Source organism: Camelus ferus, chromosome 1 (genome assembly GCF_009834535.1).
Source record: "Camelus ferus isolate YT-003-E chromosome 1, BCGSAC_Cfer_1.0, whole genome shotgun sequence".
In the NCBI taxonomy this organism is placed as follows: Eukaryota; Metazoa; Chordata; class Mammalia; order Artiodactyla; family Camelidae; genus Camelus; species Camelus ferus.
In genome coordinates this window covers 70,764,890-70,778,779 of record NC_045696.1, presented here as the reverse complement: position 1 = coordinate 70,778,779, position 13,890 = coordinate 70,764,890, and the positions used below count along the sequence as shown (strand labels likewise).

Below are 13,890 nucleotides of genomic sequence, written 5' to 3'. Positions count from 1 at the left end.
CTGGCTCCCTTTGAGGTCTCAAGAGGACCCTGAGTCAAAAGTATTGGCTTTGTTTCTGGACCTTTCCCTTACTAGTCATATGGTCTTGGTCAAGTCACTGAATCTCTCTGAGCCACAATCTCCTCATTGGTAAAATAGGGACGGGGTTGGGTTTGCTGGCAAGATTTAGAACTGCAAATCGGGTAACATAGTAGGTGCCCAAGCAATGTCTTCCTTTGAAGAGAACTGTGGCTCAGAGAGGTGCAGCAAGGACCCCCACATCATCACGTCGCAGAACTGGGGATAGACTGGGCACAAGCCTCCATTGGGTTGCATCCCAGTGGGCATGTGGCCTCCCCTGGAGACCTGGGGCCTGGAGTGTTGCACACTCCTCCCAAGTCACTCAGAATGGAAACTACAGCTGAGGGTTGGCCCTGGGCGACAGCACGGCGCGTGCCCAGCCTGGGGTTACCACATTCCACAGCAGGCCCCTGAGGGAGAGGAGCAGCCTCTGCTCTGGGCCACTGGGCTGCCGGGGCAGCTGCCAAGGTCCCCAGGGCTGGGCAGAGCCAGAGCTCCCCTGCCTCCCTCCAAGTGGCCAGGGTCAGACTGGCTTGCTCACCTCCTTTGCACAAAGTCTGCAAAACTGGCCTCAGGTCTCCTCTGCACATTCCCAGCTGACAACTTGTGGGCCAGATTCCCCAGGCCAAAATTAGGACATGGGCTGGCTCAAAGGATTCTTTCCATGGCTGAATGTATTTATTTGAAAGTTCTTATTGAGGAATAGAAATGAACTTCACCAGAGGTTTAATGACGCACTTTAATTGGAAGGCACACAGATATGTGCAAACAGGGCTGTCTTGGGCGCACTAACGATATCGGGGGAAGTTCCCTTCTCCACAGCTGAGGCAGTGATGTCTAGGGCCCAAGGGCAGAAGTGGAGAGATGCAAGGGGTGGCTGCGGGCAGGAATGACTTGCTTTGAACAAATCTCCCAAACTAGCAACTTTTCAAAAAATTTTAAAGGGAATAAAGAGGCATGATGATGAGTGAAACTGGAATGAAAAGATGTAAATGGATGCAGGGTGAGCAAATCCAGGGATCACAGTGAGCAAGTGATCAGAGGGTTGTCATTGTCATTTTACTTACCGACTGCCCCCTCCACGGCACCCCACCACACGCACACAAACTACTTGCTAGCCAAGCAGGTCCTGTACCCACCCCCACGGGGAGTTACCCAGGCCAGACTGGCCTCTGCACCTGGGGGAGACCAGTCTCCTACCCTCTATAGACAGAGTTTCCTTCAAAGTGGCCTGCAGCCTCGGGGAGGGAGAGAGAAGGGGGAAGAGAGGGAGGGGTGTGAGGCCCAGGATGAGGGCTGTTCTCACTGGAGCACAGCAAAGTTATCCTGATGGAGTTTCTACCATTGCAGAATAAGGTTGGAATCCCCTGTAAGGCTGCTCGTCATCACACCTGCCTTGGGGGACAACCCAGTCTTATCCCCCTACCCCAGTCTCCTCTGAGCACCAGCCTCTCTGAGACAATCATGTGATTGGATGGGAGAGACCTGCATTCTTGTTCTGACCATGCCCTGATATCCAGGGGGAGGAGCCCATCAAGGGATAGCTTGTCACCTGAGGCCAGAGGAAGACAGGGGGGCCTGGCTGCAAATCCTTGTTCTGCATCTTGTTCTCCATCTGTAATCTGGACCTAATGACCCCTATCTTATAGGCCTAATCAAATATGCAGAGTGCCTATTTCATTGTCTGGCACATAGTAGGCCATTGATAAATAGTGACTATTAAATACTCTAAAACCCATTAAGACACAGGAAAGTATAAGGGATACCAACATTAATAATAATTATAGTAATTATCCCATTCTCCTCGTCCCCCCAGGCACAAGGAAGCAAGGAGAGCGGCTCTTCCAGCCCTGCTGCCCGACTTCTCATGGGGCCACTTGATTGCTCTTGGGGAGATGGGTTCTGGCTAATTTGTGGCGACTTTCCTCTTCCACAAGGCTCTTCAGGCCCAGGGATCTGGCATTACCTGTTCTTAGTTGGATAGGGTCACTCTCACCCACTCCATAAGAGTCAAGGCCAAGACCAGGGGTATTCTCCCTGCAGCAGCCACCCTCTTGCCACTCTTTATGGGGGCCCCAGGAAGCTCCCTCTGCAGTTCTTTCCATGCCCCCGGCTCCCACAACCCTTGGGCATGACCCCTCCTCATCCCTTCTCTGCCTGTTCAGCCAGCCCATTGGTGTTGGCACTGCAGTCAGTGACCACAGGGGAGATGCAGAGAAATTCAGAGAAACACCCTGCCTCCTGTTCCTTGTCTGCCTGTCTCCACATATGTCAGGTTGGGCCGCCCGGACCCCTACTCTGTAGATGTCCTCAGTCTGGCCTAGCCTCGCAGCTGGATCCCCCTCTCCTCCCCCCACCTCCTCCAGCCTGTTGAGGTGGGCGGTGAGGGGGAGATCTTAATTTCTCCCGCTTCTAATCAGCACAGCTGGGAGAACCAGCAGGCAAGGGCAGGAGGAGGTGAAAGGCCACGGGCATAATCCACAAGCCACCCAGTCACCAGAACCCAGCCTCCCTCCTAACAAGCCATGCAGCAAACAAATTATCTTTGTTGTTCCTGGGAAATCTGCAAGTACTTACCCGTGTAATTAGCATCTGTGCCTCGTGCCGGCAGTTCAGGTGAACAGGCCACGGCTACCCGGTGCCAGGCTGCCTGTAATCAAAACCAAAGCACCCGCCAGGGTGCTCTCGGATAAAGACAATGTCAAACTCAATCAGGGCCTCACCTGGGATGGTGACCTCAGGAGCTGGCGCGTTGGGGCCTTGCTAGCTCTGCAAGAAGGGTGGGAGGCCAGCATTGCACAGACTTTTCCACAAACTTCCCTGGCACTTAGAAGCCTGGCAGACAGAGGACCTGGGCCCGGGGATCTGCATTTTTAATCAGTTTCTCAGATGTCTGATACAAGCCAAAGTCTGGATGTTCTTCAAGATCCCCTCGGTTGGTGGAGTGGTAATAGCGATAAGTTTTGTTTACTGAATGCCTACTAGGTCCTGGGCCTTTATATATGAATTCATGATTTCACTTAGTTTCTCCTAAGTGCAAGAAATATATGAGTACACTCTATTTATTGAGAGAGTAACTAACTTGCCCAGAGTCACATAGGGACCGGGCTCAGCATCAGACAGAGGTGTGCCTGTCCCTAAGACCTGCTCTTTAAAAAAAATTTTTTTAATTGAAGTATAGTCAGTTTCTAAAGTGTCAATTTCTGGTGTACAGCATAATGTTTCAGTCATACATGTACATATATATATATTTGTTTTCATAATCTTTTTCATTATAGGTTAATACAAGATATCAAATATAATTTTAATTTTTTAAAAATTGAAGTCTAGCCAGTTTACATTGTTGTGTTAATTTCTGGTGTGTCCAGGCCCTGCCCTGGGCCCCTCCCCAGAGTTATTTCCCACTTGAAGCTACTTGTTCCATGCAACGTGGAGGTTAAGTGGAATCTGTGACATTGCATATGGAATGACAGCTCCTTCTGCCAGAGGGGACAGCAAGGGTACAACTCGGGAAGCCTCGAGGTGTCTTGTTCCTGCCTGATGGAGGCTGTTCTCGGCTTCCTGCTCAAAGCAGGGAATAACATACAGTTCCCTTTATCCCACTGGGGCAGAAGGTGGCACCCCTCTGTGGAGCAGGAAGGACAGGCCAGAACGGGCAAACATTTGGCTCTGGGAACAAGACGCAGAGCAGAGGATCAGCAGGGCACCCACAAAGGGAGGTCCTCCCTGGAGATAGCAGACCTGGCATTTTCAGAGAGAATGGCCCACGAGGCAGCTCTCCTTAACAACACCAACAGAAGTTGCACTTAAATGAACCCTGAGTGTGTGTAGCCTTGGAGACTGAGGGTCAAGGCAAGCTCTGGAGCAGCTGGTGTGGAACTGGAGGGAGGGAGACATGGAGCTGGGAGTGAGAAACAGCAGGGTTTGGATGGACAGTGAACGGGGATGTTGATTCTAGCCCGGATAGCACAGAGCCTGGGTTTTCATCAGTTCCTCAGTGAAGAGGAAATTGGAAATTAATATCAAAATCCCACTGAGTAGCGTCCATAGTTTCCATATGTAATCACGGTTGGCTTAGCTAGGTAGTAAAATGTTTATGATTTTCTTTCCAAGGTTGAATTTAGTCATTCTCAACGAACCATTTAGTTGGCTTCATAAAGTCCTGATTTAAAGAACCCCTCTAGGTGATGTGGATGGATGGATACCTGTGCGAGGTGGACCCTCCCAGCTGTTGAAGTCAGGGCCTGGGGCCCAGATGGCGCAAGTCCGGGAAAGAAGCCGTCCTCCCAGACAGCTGCCTTGACGGGGCCAGGGCACCACATGCCATATGGAGCGCCAGCTTGAGCAAGAAGGCACCGTAAGTCTGTTCTGAGCACCTCCCATGGCATCTGTGATTCACATACAGAAATTCAAATTGTGTGTCCCCTCCCCCAACACATGCTTTCAGTAAACTGAGGCATCGCGACCCTGCCAGCTGACGAGTGGGCTGGAGGTGGGTGGGTACGTTCGCTGTGGTCAGGCAGACACTGATGCCAGCTCTTTCTGCTCCCTCTAGGAAGGAGTGCTCCCTGTCCGAGGCTTTGGTTCACTATTCATGGAAATTTGGAGATAGATTTAAGACTGACATGCATGATTCCCTTAACATCTGCTGGGGGCTGGAGGCAGCAAGGGCAGCAGGGCAGGCTGAGGGCCTAAGCGTCCATCATCTGTCTACACACACACCACACACACACTCACACACAGGCAAACGCATTCATACATACGGACACACACATATCCACGTGCCCACATGTGAACTCTCCCACAGATACACATTCATTCATGGACTCAGACAGACCACACATACACCCTGAAGTAGATTCATACACACCTTCACACAGAGACACACGTTCTAACACACACCCTCATACACAGACACATGGTCACACAGTCACTAACACATCTAAGACACACCCTTACGTGCAACACACAGCCTCCACACCCTCACACGCACCGTGTGCACACATGTTCCCTCCTCAGTTGCCCCTCTGACAGGAGAAGGCCTCATGGCTTCAGGCAGAGCGAGGCCTCCTGCCAGGCCCTCCCCTGCAGCCCCCACCTTGGCCACTCACGAACGCCCTGGTGATGACCGCGCACTCAGACCCAGCCTACCCCTGCCTGTCTGGGCCTCTCTCACACATCTGCAGCCTCGCTCACAACAGTAAGCCTCCTACAGCCTCTCTCTCTCATACACACACACACACACTCACTCAAGCACACAGAGCATGCGCTGTGTCTCCAAAGCTCTTGTCTCCCTCCCTCGCTGTCTCACTGTCACACAGGGCTGCTCTCTCTCCAGCCTCTCCCAGTCACATCCACGCCATTTGCCTGTCAGCCTCGCCCCCACCCCCACCCTGCCTTGGGTCTTTGTCTCACACACAAATACACACAGCTCCATGCAGACACCCTGTATCTGTCTGTCTGTCTCCCGCACACACGGAACAACTTGAGCGATGGCAAGTGGGAGAGGGTGTCAGGCCTGATGGAAGCTGTTATTCTTAGCCCTGTCACTGGACGCTTCCACCCCGTCTCCAACTCCGTCCTTGCCCTCCCCATCACCCTCCCCATGAGACAGAGCCAAACCTGAGGCAGGGCTAATCCCCCATCTGTGGAGAGGGAGGGGAGGCAGTAGGGGATTGCAGCCCAGCACTGAAAAGGAGCAGAAAATGGGATTTATTTTTGCTGCCCCCCCAACACCAACTCTGCCTCCAGCTGCTCAGAGAGCATTTGTGTGGGGGACCCGATGGAAGCGAGGGAATTTGCATTTGAAAATACTTGTTGGTTGGCCCAAAACATTTGGCGCCATTGCTGATCCAGTTGTGTGTGTGTGTGTAGGGTGCTGGCACGTCAGGGGGTGTGGATGAGAAGACACCAAGGAAGCAGAACTCAGGAGAGGGTACCAGGCAGTGTCTTTCCTAGGCCATTTCTTATCCCTTTCTTGCTTTGGGCTGGAACCAGCCATAAAGAGATTAGACCCAGCTCAGCTGCTCAGCCCCAGGGACTGCCACCACCCCAGACCTCTGTTTGCCACCGGGCCCTCCCTAGGCCTCCACACCTGCCCCAAGTTGGAGGGGAGGGGGTCCTACCCCCAGGAAGTCCCACAGACACCTCAAACCCCAAGTGCTTGGTCTTTTCCTCTAAAAGTCTCCTGTTCCCTTGTGTTCCCTAAGTTGGAAACCTCAGACATTGCACCTCTTCCCTTTTTCTGGTTGGGCTTCGAACCTGCTACCATGGATTGTGCCTCCCCACCCCCACCACCCCGGGCAGTCCTGGCCACCAGTCCTTCACTCTTGCCAGGACCAGTGCAGTAGCTCTTAGCTGGTCCCCTCACCTTCAGTCTCCCCTCCTGCCAGTCCATCCTGCAAACAGCTGCCAGTGATTTATTAAAAAGTAAAAATCGATAAACCCCAATGATGCCACGTTCCTGCTCAGAGCCCTTCCCTGGCTGCCAGCGGATAGACGTGAGAGCCCTGAGGTGGCGCACAGGCTCCTCGCCCTGTCCCTGTCCCACGTACTCGCTCCGCACCACATGGAGCCAGTGCCTCCCCAGCATGGCAGGTCTTTCTGTGCCTTCTGCCTTGGAACATGCTGGTTCCTGAGTCTGCAGAGTCTTTCCCTTCGTCTTCACCTTGGGTGAATTAAATCCAACTCAGATGTCATGGTCCCTTGCGAAAACTTCCGCCTCACCTCACTTACCCTTATATGGCTAGCTTTAATCTTCTCTGTTCTCAAGCGCTTTCACAAACCTTAATTCTAGCCCTTAAACCAATTGTTCCTCAAGGTCTCTTAATTACTCCTCTCTCCAAGCCTTTGCCAGTTCAGGTCCTCTTATCTGAATGTCCTCTCCTGCCCTCTCCATTCCGCTCAGTCCCATCCATCTCGAGCCTAACTTCTCTGTCTGATCTCCTTCCCTTCCTTTGGGATTTTCCATTCTGTGGTCCACACTGGGCCCCAGATTCTTCTGTCCTGTGTTGTCCACACTGCTTTCTATATGCAGGTGTGGGGTCACCCAGTTGGCCTGTGAGCTCCTGAGGGGTGTTGGGCAGAGTTCTGCCCAGAATGCCCCCCTCCTGCCCCTCCAGGAGCTCCAGTGGTGCTGGGCTCACAGCCAGGGCTCAGGGACCTCAGGGCGTGGGGTGGGGCACTGAGTTTGAGTCTGGGAGGGAAGGAGGGGAGGAAGGAAAGGAGTCTCAGCAGGTGCTGGGTGAACACTGGCTGCAGCCCCCTGGGCCTCTGGCGCAGGAGCAGGGCTGGGGACACGAGGCCTGCAATCTCCTGGCAGCTGTTGGCAAAGCCTGTCCCCAGCGATGAATTAGAGTTGGGACCACGGGCAAGCTCTGCTCTGACACTGGCAGGCTGAGTGTCCAGGGGAGAGAGGCTTAGAGCAGGTGAGGCAGAGAGACCAACAAGGAGAGAACCAGAGATAGAGACTGCGAGGCCCAGGCAGGGCCAGTGAGTGAGACAGACAGGGTCACCGTGATAGCGAGAAGGACAGAGAAAGAGAGGAGGAGATCAAGACACAGACACCAGAAGAGACTGACGGATTCAGAAACAGACTGAGAGAGACTTAGAGACACAGAAAAAGATAAAAATGGACTCATAGAAAGGAAAAGTCAAAGACAGACAAATTGAAGACAAAAAGGAAGGGAGCAGAGAGGACAGGAAGAGGCAGAGAGGAGAGAGGCAGATGTCAGGAGAGAGGGATGGACAGACCCACAGACCTAGGGGGATGTGATGCCTGAGAGAAGGGCAATAAACACATGCATGGAGGAAGCCAGGAAACCACCTAAAGAGACAGGCAAGGCATCAAGGGTGGGGGAGAAGGCCCAGGCCTGCTGCTTGGAGGGGACAGGCAGAACTGGGGTGGGGCGGTAGGAGGCCAGGGACTCTCTGCTGGGCTCCTCTCCCTGGCTGTGAGCTGGGGACGGAGGGAAGGCCTGAAAGTCAGCTGGGTGGAAGGGCTCTGGGAGTCAGCATCTCCAGCCGCACCCCCCGCCACCCGCCACCCGCCACCAGGAGCCCCAGGATACCACCGGGACCAGAGAATGGCAGGTGGTGAGAGGCCCACGCCAAGCCTAGAATGGGGATGGCCCTGCCCCTTCTGGGCGCAGGAGAGCTTCCTGAGCCTCTCAGCTCAGCAGGGAGAGGAGCTGCGGGGGAACCATAGGGCCAAGCCCTTGGGAACCCCTCCCTGGGATGGTGTCCTACATCTGTGCCTAAGCCCCTGGGAGACTCCCCAGGGCCTTTGAAAATCATTTCATTGTTCCACCACCCCACAAAGAGACCCCATTGGAAGTCCTCCCTGCTATCTAATTCAGATACCTCCCATTGCAAGTACAGCCCACTCAACTCTTTAGGAGGTTTAAAAAAAAAAAAACCTCCCTGAAATCTGAAATGCCACAGAGTGCTCAGACAAAGACCCCTTTCTGTACGGTTCCACCCCCTCCCACACCTCTCCCCCTCCCCCTCTTCCTTACTGCAGGCTAAATTAGCAGTAGAGAGGTTTTGAGTCAACAAATGCAGCAGGCTGGGGAAGGGAGCCCTGAAGGGGATTCCTGTCTGGGAGACATTTGCTGACAGCAGTTACTGTGACAACAGGGAAGCAGGGAAGGCCTGCCACAGTCCCACAGGCAGCCCCTGCCCCACCCAGTCCTAGCTTTCCCCACATCACCCCCACCCACTGCCCTAGTACATTCACTTACTCATTCCTAAGTTCCATCATTTACTCAACAATCTTTGGACACCAACCATGTGGCCAGCCCCTGCTTGACATATTTATATTTACTGCCTCATGCTGCCTTCACAACAACCCAGTAAGTTATCTACTGTTCTCCCTTTAACCAAGTAGAAAGCTGAGACCTTGTACACAGAAGTAACTTTTCCCAAGGTCATGCAGATGATGAAGCTGGGATTTGAACCCAGGTCTGTTTGGCTTCCCAAATCCGCGTGTGGGCCTGGGGCCAGCGTCAGGAAGCCAGGTCCCAGGTGGCGAGCTCCTTGAAGGTTGAGGCTTCACTCTCCTTAGCTCTGCATTCCTAGAGCTGTGCCCAAAGCCTGCACGCTGTAGGTGCTTGGGACCTGCAGGAACGTTAGCTTATTGAGGGGAGGGCAGGAGTCAACAAAGAAGGGAGCCTGCAGAAGAGAGAGCCTTCCTGCTTGGCAGTAGTCCCGCAATCCAAGCAATCAAGGGCATGTATAGAGTGTCACCCGTGTGCCAGGCACTGTGTTAGGACCTCTGAACACAAAGATTTAAAAATTACTTTTGTACTTTGCTCTAAAGGAGGTCTTTGTTTAGATATGGAGACAGACACAGAAACAGATGGAGTTCGCAGCACTCTAGAAATTGGTCCTAAGTGCTGTGGAATTCCAGGGGGAGCATGGACCTACCTGTGAAAAGCAAAACAATAAAGCTTTTATAAGACATCATAGAAAAACATCTCCATGACCTCAGGGTAGGGAAAGGTTTCTTAAACAATACACAAAAATAATACTAACCATAAAGGAAAAGATTGATAAATCTGAGTACCTTAAAATCAGGAAGTTCTGTCCTTCAAAAGACACTGTTATGAGAGTAAAATGGGAAGTCAGAGTGGGATGCATGCAACCAACAAAGGACTCATGTCCAGAACGTGTGAAGCACTCCTACAAATGAGGGTGCAGGAGACGGACAGCCCAGTGGAAGAACTGAACTGAACCAAAGCACTGAACATAGAGAAATTCAAATGGCCAAAAATATACAAGGTGCATGGCCTGATTAGTAATCAAGGGAATGCTAACGAAACTCCCCATGAGGTACTACTACGTACTCACCAGGTTAACAACAGTGTAAAAGTCTGATAAAAACAAGTGTTGGTGAAGACGTGGAACAGGAGTTCTCAGATACGTCTTTGGAAGCAGCCCATCCATATGTAAGCAGTCAGGCCACAAATATGCACACCCCAAAGATGGATTCATGGACATGAATGTTCATGGCAGGCCTTGTTCACAAAGGTCCCATACTGGAACCAACAGATAGTATAGATTCGGCAAACTAAGTGCAGGGGAACAGAGCCAAGAGCACATTGAATTCTGCCTAAGGGGCTGGGGGAACTGGGAAGATGACTTTTGAATTAGTTCTTGGAGGATGAAGTTTCCCAGTCAAGAAGGAGGGATGGAGGGCGTTCTAGACAGAAGGTCAGCAAATGCACTGGCGGAGAGGAATAAGCACTTCCCAGGAGGTGGCAGGTTGGGGGTGTCAGGAAGAGAAGCAGGAAAGGAGAGCAGAGAGGGGCTGGGACCTGTAGGATGTGAAGGCCTTTGTGGGTCATTGTAGGAAGTTTGGTTTAAATACAAAAGTGGGAGAGAGTTGGGAACAAGGAACCATTGGAGGGAGGGAGACCAGTTAGAGGCCGTTGCAAAAGATGAGAAGGACTGGAAGAAGAGCAGCAGCGTGATGGAAGGGATAGGGCAGATCTGGGAATCATCTCAGAGACAAAACAGACAGGCTGTGGTGGTAGGGGTGGGGATGGGGGGCGAGAAGGAGCTGAGGAGACTCCCAGGTCTCTAGCTCGGGGAACTGGGTGCACGATGATGCTATAACATCAGAGACTGAGGAAGGAGAGAGGGAGAGGTCTGGGGAAGGAGCTAAGAAGCCCAGCTGGGGACACAACTGCTTTGATGTTGCCTACGGAATAGACAGGGGAACATCCAGGACATCAGGACAGGCTCGGACCGAGAGCCACAGATCAGAGTTATCAGAGCAAGAAGCCATGGGCTTAGGTGAGAACATTTGGGGTGCAGGAGCAGGGCAAGACTAAAAGAAGTCATAGATGGAGCCCTGGGAACCAAACATAGATGCACTGGGCAGAGGAGAAGTAAGCAAAAGAGACAGAGAAGGAACAACAAGTAAGAGGAGCTCTGGGAGGGGGCGGCAGTGCTATAGCATCTGAGAGAGGAAAAGCTTTCACAGGGACTGGGTGGTCTGCGGAGTGAAGACAGGGCATTGGAAACTGGCGAGTAGGGATAAGTAGGGAGGCGGAGTGGAGGGAAGTTGGGGGAGTTCTGGTCTGAGGATCTCTATTTTCTCTGTCAGTTATACAGGAGGGACGGGGCAGGCCAGAAACTGAAAGGGTGGCAAAGGTTTAGAACAGGAGCTGACCACCCGGGGCCTAGTGGCCTGAGGGCTGGGCTGACGTCAGGGGCCATAAATCTGGAGTGGCACCAGTCTGCACGGTTGGGTGGATTTCCTATGCCTTCTCGTAGCCTGGGAATCATGATGGGGAAAGCAGATGACTGGAATCCTCCGGGGCTGGGAAAGGCGGGGCAAGAGGGTGTGGGAATCGAGGGTGCCAGGGAGAATGAATGATGTGGCCAATCACGGGCAGGTCGATAGGGGAGGAAGTCGAGCCAGGAAGGAGCTGACAGCTGGCAGAGTGCCTTGGCCAAAGCCGGCACTCCGGTACTGTAGCTGAATGAGCAAGACAGAATGGGTGAATTGGAGAAAGCTCTGTGAAAGGAGACCAGGTTTTATGGGAGGAAAGGAAAGAAGTTGTGGCCCAAGAGGGGGATACTGGAGTTTAAGATTTTACAGGAGACATTCCAGGCAGTGTGTGGGTGGCTGAGGTGGAGAGAAGGTCACTGGAGATGCGGAAGCAGAGGAGCCAAGAAGTGAGGGTATTGGGATGCCTATGACGACACTCAAGTTGCCTAGGATGTGGGGTGCAGAGGAAGACCGTGAGCCAGGTGTCCAAGTCCTCAAAAGATGACAGGTGGATAGGTGATACTGGCCAGGTTGGGTAAAGGGGATCATGGCTGGATGGTGGGGACCTGGAGGTCTGAATCTGAGTGGGAGAGAAATGGCCTGAGGTGGCAGAAGGAGGCGGGAGAATGCTGACTCTCTAGCCTGGCCAGGTGCCCCCTCCTGCAGGCTCACCCCAGCACTTTCTTCTAGGTCTTCACTATCCTTTGAATCTGGAAGACTCCACTTAACCCTTGGGTATGCACACCCCTGAAACTTGCTTTTCTCCCCTCTAGACTATAGGGCAGGACTTTACCTCTGGAGTGGATTGTGGCCCCTGTGATATATTGTGGACCCAGTGTATCCTGAGAAATGGGCCATGGGCACAGGACAGTGGCCTGAACTGTGGCCTGGGATAGTGAAAAGTATGGGGCTACTCAGGGGCTACCACGTTGCCTGCTTGCCTTCTCTGCCCCTTCCCCATCTCCATGGGACAGACAGAGCTTTTTCTACCCTTTAACTCCCACGTGGAAAATTAAGCCAACATAAAGAGATGCCAGGCATGAGCATCTCTTTAGGCACAGTGGTCTCCAGTATCGTGGTGACTCACGTGTCTGAAATACCTCAGCCGCTTCATCCACTATCAAAATCCTTTAAGGCCTAGCCAAGGAGGTTCACTTCCTTTTTGATCCACCTTTCTCAATATCAATTACTTTGATAGCAAGATTCTTGGGTCCCTCCATTCGACATTTGTTTTTGCCATTCTTAGAGCTGGTTGCTAAGGGTTTGTGTTTCCTATGAGACTTCATTCTTAAAGGTGAGACCTCTGAAGGGGCCATGTGGGGGACAAATAAGACATGACCCTTGTCAGGAGGGAGCTTGTATTCTGGTCATAGTGTCAGTGAATTCCAACTGATTTCTACATCCAAGGGCTAGGTTTTGCAAAATGAAGGCCAGTGGATCCCCAGGGACACAGGTGGGAGTTGCCCTGAAACCACCTGGAGAAACTTGCAAGGTTACAGAGGCCACACACAGGGGTCCTGAAGGTGAGGGGAAGGGTCGGGAGTTCTGGATTTTTAGAAATCTCAGCTGGTTCTGAATCTTTCTTCTAGTGGAAAACCATCATTGGGGAAATACAGTTGAGCACACTGGGGGCTAACAAACAAAGGAGAGAACAACACGTGGTGGTCATACCAATGATAGTCATTTTTGCCCCCAGCTTACAACCAGAACTCATCCCTGTGAGGCACAATAGGCACAATATCGAGTGGGCATGTCATTAAAAGGTGCCAGCTCTTTTTTTTTTTGTTTTTTGTTCAGGGCAAGTCACCTCTGCTGACAGAGTTTCAAGTTATGGCCCTGTAGCTCCCTTGTACAAACTTGGGACAGACTCTTAACCTCCACAGCCTCAGTGTCCTTATCTGTAAAATGGAGCAAAGATGATTTACCCTATCAGGCACACAGTAAAGGTTTAACACATTAAGAGCTGTTCATTGCCATCATCCCCATTTAATAGATGAGCAAACTAAAGCCCAGTGGTAGGTATTTGTATTCAGGTCTGCTGGATGATCCAGGTTCTCTCCACCACTCCACCTCAGGCAGCCTGGCCTTGGCGAGGGGAGTGTGTACCATGGGAGGCCCTGGCAGAGGCTGTGGGTCTCCCTGGGGGTCTGGGGGCCAGGGGGTGGGGAGAAGCACCTGTGGCCGTTAGGAATGGCTTTTATGAGCTTGTTCCACCAACTGGCTCCCTCCCCCAAGTCTGCAGCACATTGAAGCTCTTCCTGTTTGCTCCCAAGCAGATGGTGCTGGAATCTCTCTACACCAACTCCCATTCATAAATCATGGCCTTTCCTCTGCTGCTGGAGCAACCATTATAATTACAGTGGGGGAAGTGTGTGTGTGAGTGTGTGTGAGTGTATGTGAAGAGACATGGCGCCTGCTGGCCAGGAGATGCCACCTCTTTCCCCTGGGGACAGAGCCTCTCCTGTCAGCAACCCTCACAGCCCACCCTGCTTTATAAAGGGAAGCCTGGGAGTCCTAGGCCTGAGGAGGGAGTTCCTGTGGGAGTGATTCCT

At 52.3% G+C, this 13,890-nt stretch overlaps 1 long non-coding RNA gene across 3 annotated transcripts in view; it reads left to right on the top strand.

The window, feature by feature from the left end:
• Positions 1-13,890, top strand: part of LOC116664556 — an 89,228-nt gene that overhangs the window by 28,269 nt on the left and 47,069 nt on the right. For all 3 annotated transcript variants that reach the window (XR_004321093.1, XR_004321088.1, XR_004321082.1), the window contains exon 2: positions 4,245-4,417. This is a non-coding gene — a long non-coding RNA (uncharacterized LOC116664556). The remainder of the gene's footprint in view (positions 1-4,244; positions 4,418-13,890) is intronic.